The sequence below is a fragment of the Hyalella azteca genome, unplaced genomic scaffold, assembly GCF_000764305.2.
Source record: "Hyalella azteca isolate HAZT.00-mixed unplaced genomic scaffold, Hazt_2.0.2 contig15765, whole genome shotgun sequence".
Lineage (NCBI taxonomy): Eukaryota > Metazoa > Arthropoda > Malacostraca > Amphipoda > Hyalellidae > Hyalella > Hyalella azteca.
The window spans coordinates 13,156-23,520 of NW_025945604.1; the positions used below are offsets into that span (position 1 = coordinate 13,156).

The 10,365-nt window shown below is 40.3% G+C and overlaps 1 long non-coding RNA gene across 1 annotated transcript; it reads left to right on the forward strand.

Moving 5' to 3' along the window:
* The first annotated feature begins 1,696 nt into the window (after window positions 1-1,696).
* On the forward strand, window positions 1,697-4,080 carry LOC125179217. Its single transcript, XR_007157185.1, has 3 exons — window positions 1,697-1,748; window positions 2,226-2,370; window positions 3,994-4,080. It is a non-coding gene; the product is annotated as an uncharacterized LOC125179217 (long non-coding RNA).
* The last annotated feature ends 6,285 nt before the right edge of the window (window positions 4,081-10,365 follow it).

The following is a 10,365-nucleotide window of genomic DNA, read 5'->3' on the forward strand; positions in this document are numbered from 1 at the left end:
TCCAAGGAGTGCTGACCCATGTCTTGATGGAGCTGGGTGCTGACAAGAACTCCGACGTCTTCGAACGTAACTGGCCACTGCTGAGGGACGTAGCCTCAGCGGCTGGAGCTGACAAGAAGTTCTGGCAGCAAGTCCTGCTCAGTTGCCCGCACTCTCAGCAAGTTGCTGCTGAGACTGCCAGAGTTTACCTGGCCCAAAACACCGCCTGGAGCATCTGGAGCATCACATCTGGTAATAGTATTATCCGGGGTGCATGTTAGCAGCATTGCTCAATGCCGTCATCACTTTCATATTCTTCCCGTGCGCAAGCGTGATAACGAGTAAAGTAGCCTATGCTGACAAGTGTTAAAAGCCATAGGCGCCGTAAGCAAGCAATCACTACTCCAGTCATAATAGTCATCACGGAGGCTACACTCCAGCATGCACCTACCATTACACTTACCTCGACTATCCACCCGAACACACCTCTCCGGATCTAGCCTAACCTCATTGGCTGTAGCAAGGTAGAGAAGCGGGTTTACGAGGTAACTACTTTTACTATCATCTTACCGCCAAAATTGTACTCAGTAATTAAAATCATCTATTTTATTTAAAGTACTATCACACATGCACCAATGTATATAAGGACATCATATTAAGTAGATGAATAAATTTAGTATAGCATAGTATTATCGGTGTCGAAGAATTGGTCAAATTTGGCCTATCGCCGATTCCTGTAATGTTCTTGGATTGTCTCTTGGGGATGTGAGGACTGACCTTTTGATCAGATTCATCCGAAACTGACGGTGCAGCATCGTAGCTACTCAACATCCACCAATTTGTGAGCTAGGAGGCACTCCGAAGCGAATTATTTACCTCTGTACAGCTTTTTTCATTCTGTTCTTGAACACGTTCACACTAGCAGCGTCAACGATGCCAGTAAGAAGTCTCCAGCCCAATATTCTAAGGCCCAGTCTAATATTCTTTAATGCATTAGCATTTCTATAGAAGCATTCACACCAGCCGTGCGATGCACCTGTCATGCCCATGATGTGTGTGCTTCTATGGAAATGCATTAAAGAATATTGGACTGGACCATGACTGGTACATGCCCAGCAGTATAGAGTGAAGCCGGCCATATAATAACTCTTTTTCTACTGTTAATAGATTATTATTTGATTGTTAAATTGCAGTCAAATCAATTTCCCCACTCATCCCCTAGACCGCGATGCAGACACCTTGGCGCTGCTGATGCCCCACCAACAGCCCGAATGGCTAGATGTCAGCCTCCTGAACGACCCAGTTCCCAAGTCGTGGCGTCAAGTGGCCAGTAAATTCAGAGGAATTCTTGACCTGCGACTCTTCAGCGAACAAAATGCTTTGTGACCATGCGACGACGCGGTTGAAGCATTGGCCGCCTCAAGGTCCTTGAGCCCAAACTAATTTAAATGAGATTTCGTGAAGACGTCATGCGATTTTTGGCAATCCCGGACTAATTTCAATGGGTATACTTTATGAACAATTATGAATCACCTTGTTACGACGATTATGTTTCAAAAATCAAAGAGATGAATATATTTCCTATGTTATGATCCCACCAATGTATTTCTTTTTATGCAGCTGCTCGTTGTCAATATTCACGGGTCGTGTCAGGAATGCAGACAGCATCCAATATCTGGCCAAAGTTGCGAGGCCGGGGACAGAGTTCATCATTTACATTGAGCCTCACTTGGACTTGACGCCACTATAACACAAGCACCGAGAGCTGTGTGAGTGGGCAATTTCAGAAAATAAATTGCATTTACACCAGTTATAGTTCTCATGGAAGATTTTTTCGTTTACACATACCGTGGTATTCATTACTTATCGTTATCAGTTTGAATATTGAAGAATTGATTAGTATAGAACGGTTTTCGTGTTTTGAAGCAATGTATATTCAAATGTGTTCTTAAAAAAAACTGTGGAAAATTTGAAAACTACCATTTCGTCTACTATGAATGAACTGTTTTGGTAAATTTAATGGCTAAATGAAATAGATTGGTTGAAATACACTAGCAGAATTTTCATTGTGCTTGGTTGGAGAAAATTTGAGCTTAGTTCCTTGACGTTAAATGTGGCGTGCAAGAATTTTTCTGTTCTGGCGTTAATTTGCTCACACGGCTTCAAGTAATCTGTCACTGATGATGGTCAGTGCCACTTAAAGAATAAATTTCTCCGTATTATTTGCATTCTTTGTTGCTTTTCAGGGGTGATTGTTGAACCTACATCCAAGGAAAGCTTTGTTGCGCTGCCTGTGTCTGAGAATATCTGTCTGCGGGTGAAGCCTGTCGCTGAAAACCAGCAGGAGAGTTTGACTCGCACCATACTTGGGCTGGCGCCTGCTGATAACAGGTGCTGTTATACAAATAATTATCATTTTATCAATCAATCGTCAGAGTTATGGCAAGATCGGCTTCCAACGGCCGGATACCTTGTGAATCAAGTCACGAAAATTTCAAGAATCGGCAACAGGCCATGGGCCTATGTCTTCAGTGCCAACACTTCTATTCTATTTATTTAGAAATTTCCATGCATTGCACGATTTGTGGAATGTTGACTATGTGCTGCTCATAGTCTCGACCTCTGACTTCATTTTCCTGAAATATTCTCCACCTGACATAAAAAGGTGCTTTGGAAAAGACAATTTAAGCTTGCCAAAAATATTTGCAGTGGAGACAAAAAAATAATGCACAATGGCATTCTTTGTTCTTTTTTATTTTATTCGATTTTATTCTCATGCGGAAACATAGTGCAACTTGAAAGAAACACTGGAGATCGAGTGGCGGTGAAAAGGCTAGGTCTCTGATGTGAATGCACTAATTTACTTTAAACATCGCCTACCCTAACAAAATTTAGAGTCGCCCCAGCTTCTGGTAACCCAAATCAGAAGCTGCCGCGACTCTAAATTTTGTTAGGGTAGATGCTGCCCGAATAATAACAGCTTGAGACTATACGTTTTGCGGTTAGATTGAACCGTTTACACTTTTCCCTTCTATGCGTCTGAGCAGAGACTGGGATGCTTTATATGCCTACAGACAAATATTATTTAATATTGTTTCCTGCGTTTAGAGCTCCAGTGAAGTGGTTATTATGTATTCGCCATGCCCATGGTGATGATGATTGTTGCATGATGACACATAAATGAATTTGATTTTCAGATTTTAGACTAATTGGTGATAAATTTTCAAAACTTGAAAGATTTGAGCTTTTATTTATTCATAGATCTATGAAATAATTCTCTAAAATTATTGCCATTCAGGTTAGAGTACAATATAACTTACGGAAATCTGTTTAAAGTCGGGTATATTTATTGTTATAAGTTGTTTTTCTGGTATTTGGACTAACTTTCTTCTGAACTTTTTATGCATCAAAACATCATTAATATTGAATATATCCATTATCGCAACCATTGCTCACCACCAATCAGCAAAGCAGCAACAACCACTATGAAATGAACAATAAGTGCGAAATGATCTCATTTCTGATGAGAGGGAGGTTCTGATCAAAAGATTGAAGGCCTGATTGAGGTTGATTGAAGCTCTCATCAATCGCTGGACTCAAGCTTTAGATCAAGTTAAGCGTTTAGGGGCTCCCTAGCAACCTGCATTCTTGGTCATATTACATCGTTGAATAACTATGGAAATGAATAAAAATTCACTGTACCAAATTCAGCGTTGCTTCACTGTTGAAATAAAATGGTTTCATATCTCTTCTAGTGGTGATCTCATTTCGACGTTAATTTTATGTTTAATTTTGATTTATCAACATTTCGACCTGAAATCAACAAGCAATTGACGTTGTTTCAACGTCCGATGTCTGCTGGGATATCTTAAACTCAAATCCTATGTTTCTCATCCCTAAAGTTGTTTCTCAATGTTTCTCGTCCCCCTAAATGTTTCAAAATTCTTGTACAACTGCCATTTAAATTTTATCCAATCTTCCACATTCTTCATTGCAATTATCGTCCACGTTAAGATTGAGGTGGCTGGAGGTGCGTGACTGCGCGTTGACTGAAGCGCAGCTGCTGGAGACGCTGGCGGAGCTGCAGCGTGCTGGCCTCAGGACGCTCTTCGGCGACCAGCTCATCCATGGAGGACCCAGTCGAGTGCTGACTATTCGGTAAATGAACTTAATATTTCCACTGAAATCCTATAAAGTTAGGCTGGCGTAGTGGTACTAACTATACGTAAATCAGGCTTCGTGAAGTTCAGAACATGCAGACTCAAATGCATCTCAATTTAGCCTAACAAAATTCTGAGACCGCCTAGGCTTCGGCCTAACAGTCGCTACATTCGGCGCGTAGTTTGTCTGGGTCTGCTTGGCCACCCGATCGAAATCAGTTTCTGGTCAGAATGTCCTAACCGGCTTTAGAGTCGCCTGAGAGTATGAAAAGGGTTGGCTGAGCCGATTCATATCGAGTGAGCAGGCTGCTCTTCGAACCTTGAGCCGAAGCGAACATAGAGAAGCTGATTTACGTGCTCTTCGAATTCTAGGCGGCCTTAATGAAGGGTGCATGCACCTCTAAATTTAGGCAAGGTAATATTTTCAAAACCTCATTTTTATTTTTAAACCCCTTTTCTTATTTCTCGCGCAAAAAGCTTTCAATATAATAATGGGAATAAATATGATTATTGGGTGTTGGTAATTAGGCATTCATTGGACAGGCAGGTTTTGCTAATTTTTCCACCTTGGCAGACTAACAACTGTCATTGTATTCATTTTGGTAAACTTGGTGCAATTTTTCCCCGCATGATCAGAGAGAAAAACTTCACGCTGATTCTCACCGATGAACCACCGCTACTTCCCCAGGCTGAACCCACAAGGTTAGTATCGCCCTAGTCCGGAGCACATTTCTCGTAGTTGTATTATAGTGAATGAAAGCTTGATTATATATACATTATCAATATCACTTGATACCTTAATATTATTGTTGTTGATTATAATCCAATTTAATCTATAATTACAATATCAATTAATTGATTGATATTTATTTTATTGATTATATCATTATAGTCAACTAACGATAGATAATATATTGTATAATGAACCTCTTGTATAATGTATAATATATTGATTATACATCATTGATTGATATATTATCAGTATCATTTAGCAAAAATTTGAGTTAAGAACAAACTTTATTTTTGCATGAACCTTTTGTTGCACGCTTCACTGATATGATGCATCCATTTCGAAATGTGTAATTTGCTATATTAGAACCTTGAATAGTGACCTAAAAATTTTCTATTGCAAATAAAATGACTGCTTTCACTTCTAACAGATGTGGTTGAAAATGAACTCATCCATCTATGCAAGTATCATCAGTACCATGTTCAAATTACGACTAAACTTCCATTTGATCGTTAAGAGCTTACTCGCGTGAAGTCGAGTAATAAGTTATTTCAAGTCCTCGGATTATGTATCATAGATTTAAGAGACAACTCTCAAATTCACCTTATAAAATTGCAAGTTTTTACATCTCCACCTTTCAGGTCACCTACCTTGCTCTCTGAGACCCCCGCCGTCGGTGGAGAGAACCTCTGTCCGCTGGCCTCGTCATGCGGGGACCTGGACGCCGTGTACAGGAGTCTGTACGCCCTGAACGTTGTGCTGCCGCACGCGCTGCGCTTTGTGATGGAGAAAATATGCGCCCAGAAGCCTTCACAGTACACGCACGTGGAGTATTTTTTATCAAAGTGCCTGCCGGGCTTACAAAAATGGTTGTTTTTAAGAATCAGAAAGTCGTCTGTGAGGGAGGCTCTGGAAAAACGAGAATGCGAAAGTGTAGATTTCAGTCCGTTTGATTCTCTTCCTCTAATCCAGCTGATTTTCGAACTTTTTGATATCAGATCTAGTGGATTGGTTGATACTCAAGATGGATTGAGAGATTGCAAAAACGCTAACACTCTCGTAAAAGAAGTTAAAACGATCAGAGCTGAGGTTCACTCGAAAATGTGCGCTGATCCTTCCAAACTCGCGGGGCTGCCCGACAGGATCACTGAGATCGCATACGAGCTGATCAGCGAGGCCGCTGAGCTGCACCGCGTGCCGGACGCTGAGGCTGAGCGGGTGAAGGAAGCTTGCCAGGCGCTCTGGGATAAATACTCTGATGTGCGCGCTGATGATGGCACTTTTGCTGCGTATTACGTAGTGAAAGAGAACTGGGAGCGGACAGAACTTGCCACTCTAAAAAATGAATTTGCTGGACGGAATGTCGTTCGTTGTAGTTTGGGTGTATGGGGTTTTACGCCTTGTGATATTAATGATAATTTTTGCGCTGGGTCTGATACGGATTTTATCAAATCACAGTATTTTAGATTAATTAACAGTGAAATTCCGTACATCTTCATCCACTATGCGTGTTGTGATACAGAAAGCACAAGTTTTTTAGACGTTGTCAAGCGAAACTTTCCTGCGTCTTGCAGACAAATTGGAGCTCATAACGTTGAATATGTTTTGACGAAACTGAATCCTCTGATCTTCTTCGGTTGCTACGACGAAGCCAACGCCACGTCCAGCGTTGTTGTCGAAGAAATGATCTACAAATTCTGCAAGTATCCATTTCAGTTCGTAGTCACAACTCGGCCAGACTCAGCAGCCTCTCACAGCAATTTAATAAGGATTCCCCGATTAGGAGATGGACAGCTACTACCTTTTGCTTTGAAATATTATGAGAAGAAATTTAGGATGACGTGGTGATTGCAGGCGCTTGCAGGCAAATTTTCTTGCGCTTATTATCTTTTTAGATGCTGTTTCTTACAATTCTGCTTCGTTAGCATAGCCGGTGGTTTTCATTTATCGTAATTATTCACCAATTTTAAAAATTCAACAATTTTCATACGAATTTCGTTCCTGAAACACTGCTGAGGATCGGTATCCATCAAATGGAATATTATAAAGTATAAGACTATAGATAGTTCAGTACATGATAGTTGAACACGCGTTCAAACATCACTAAACGACAATGCTTTAAGGATTTTATAAAACTATTCTGATACATCGGCAGCCGTTATTCCAAGGCAAAACAATGACTAATTTCTTTCAACATTTAACTTCTTTCCATATCATTTTATATTGTTTACACGAAAGGCATTGTTTAACAATTCCGAACTCAAAGCACCAAATATATGCGCAACATTTTTCCATTCCATGGCTTCAGATCATGATTTTTTTATCATCTACTGTTGTACAAACCGATTAGAATTTCTGACAAGGTATATGAAAACTTTGTTCACTAAACAGAGATTATATTATTACAAATACCAGCCGTTCATTTGACCTACTGGCCGGTCACCGTGCTGTGGAGCTGACGCTATCCTGAGCTAAGCTTTTGGCTTCTTTTGTTTTTTTAATTGCCGTCCTTTAATGATTAATTAATTAATTTAATTGATAATGATTATAATGATAAACTTTTCTTCTGAAGGAACCCTGTCATATCCTATCATGGGTTGAACTTCCCACCATTTTCCCGGCATCTAAAATTTTTGTTGAGTCTCCTCAACCCCATGCACATCTCCCTCCTTAATTCTGATAACTGCGTGAGACTAAGTCCAGATAGCGATACACTTCTTCCTTTTGAGTGGGCCTGCCTAATACAGTTTGGCTCGGCAAAAAGGCGTATCAATGCACTCTACTCGTACTATGTATAAAAACACTACTTATTCATTACTAGTGTTACTGACCCGTCTTATTGTTCGTCGGAAATGGAAATTGATGCACTACTATATAAGCGCTTATGAACTGTCCTTATGTACAATGAATCTGACAAGAACTGCGTAGCCAATATTCTATATAAATGCAGAATTTTATCATTCTCTAAGTTTAAGGTGATGATCGTAAAAGTTCCGTTGATTTCCTGCGACACAGTTAAGAACTGCCTGTATGAATTAGAATGTTGTTAAGATGAAATGTTGCCTGTTAAGAATTGCTCGATTTACTGAAATGCTGTGGAAACTCCACTGAATTCACTGCATTTAAAAATTGAATGTATTGATTAGTCTAATGCTGTTACTAACTGCCTCCATTTTCTGAAGTGTAGTTTAGAACTGCCAATATACTATTTATTGCTGTCAAGAACCGACTTGGTTAACTATTCACTGAAATGCACTTGATAAAGGCCTCTATTGTCTTCAGTGCATTTAATTAGGTACTGACTTCATATACTGTAATGTTGATAAACTCATTAATTTTCAATGAAGCGATTAAGAACTGCCGTTCTTCACGAAAATGCTATTTAGATATTCCTTAATTTTCTAAAATTAAGTTAAGAAATATTTTTATTTACTTGAATGCTGCTGATAAACGCATTTTATTTATCATATTGAAATAAGGAACCGACTTTATTTACTAAAATGATGTTGATGAATGTATTATCTTCTATAATTCAGTTGTGAACTGCTGTAGATACAATGAGGCTGTTGACGATTGCCTTCAGTTATTATAACGTGTTTACAAACTAACTTCCTTTATATAATTACTATTAGCAACTTGCCCGGCAATGCTCGGTATCAATATATAATAGTTTCAATTTTATAATTCCGTTATCCCTAAATCCGTTGATAAAAATGATATAAATACATGAGAATTGGAGAGATACGCGTTCGAACCCACATTCTGCAAAAAATGCAACTCAGTACTCACTGCAGTGAGTGACAGAGAGCGCATTTTTCTCGTCGACGAAAACGTGAAGTCATGGACTGACAGACAGATAGAGAGACAGACGGACGGACAGACAGACGGACGGACAGACAGACGGACATGGCAAGCACAATAGTGCATTTTTTCCATAAATGAGAAAATGCGCTAAAAATTGTCATTTGACTCCTTTTCAAAGTCATAAAAACAATTTAGCGTACTCTCTAAATAATAATTACTAATTTGAAAATTCAATTAAAATTTTTAATTCAATCCATTCTTTCGATCTTTCCCCCCTTCCTCCAATCATTTTCTATTCTCTCACTGAGAATGGAATTTTAGGTACAGGTAATTAGCCAACACGATGAAGATCCTGGGTGCGCGCCTCATCAGCCCCTATATACAATATCCCGACACGATAAGTATCCTGGATACGCGCCCCAACAGCTCCTATATACAATATCCCGACACGATAAGTATCCTGGATACGCGCCCCAACAGCTCCTATATACAATATCCCGACACGATAAGTATCCTGGACACGCGCCTCAACAGATCCTACATGTTTGGGGCGCCAGTCATCAAACGCACAAAATTTTATACAATATTATACGATTACGAAGTTATCCATGCAAGTTAACCCAGTTTCAATTCTTTGATATTTTTAATGTACAATTACGACTTTTTATATGTGCCATAATTAACTTCTATATATAAATATTTATTATCTAATATGATATAATATCTTACTGCCCAGTGCCCACAACAGAGCTCGTATCGCAGCGAAAGTGACCATCGCGCAGTGGAGCTTAGTGCGTTTGCACTGTTGCGGGAAACAAATGTACATCTAAACACTTCAAGGTCTCTGCCAGCTGGCCTTACGGTTCGTGGACGATTCAAACGACCAAGAATGATATTCAGGCCGATGTTTAGTTAGGAGACTTGTAAAAATTACTTGAAAACTTGCTCAATACAATTACACTCAAGAGGTCCAGATCACTTAGAAGGTTAATACACCAATGATGGGCACAATAATGGTAATGATGAAGAGGCTCCCTACTACAGACTACATCCGAAGACAGTTCGGCTAGGACATTTTTCTCTGCAGTCGTCTTTCGAGGAGTTCGGTGGCTTCAAAATAATACACAAACCTAGACCAGCGGGTGGATAGCTAGAGGTCGGCATAGCCCCAGTCCACAGTGCGATTCATATACCTTCCCGAGCGTAACGCAGCCGGGCATCTTCACGGCTTTCGACACAAAGCGCCCACCACAACAGCGCAGTTCAGTCACAGGCCGGAGCGCATACAGGCCGGAGCACAACTGGCAGGAGAGCAACAGGCCCTACCGCAACAGACTACTCCTAACGTAACCTAACCTAACCTAACCTGCGCCTCTGTTGCGGTAGAGCCTGTTGCGCTCCGGCCAGTTGTGCTCCGGCGCTGTGAAGCAGTGGCTGTGTTGTGCAAAGCGGATTAACTGTTAGCCGGAGTTACCCACAGCTCATTGATCTGAGGCTATGTGTAGATATTGCATGCTGATGGTTGGCGTTGGGCCCAGGGCCTGTTTACGAGTCAATTTTGTTACCCACGGCTGCGCTCCCAGGCCAGCTACATAGCTGGATGCGATTATTGCGTTACATGTTGACTTATTGTTGTACTTATTTTACACTACTTATTGTTGTTGATTATTGCGCTACATGTTCAAACGATGA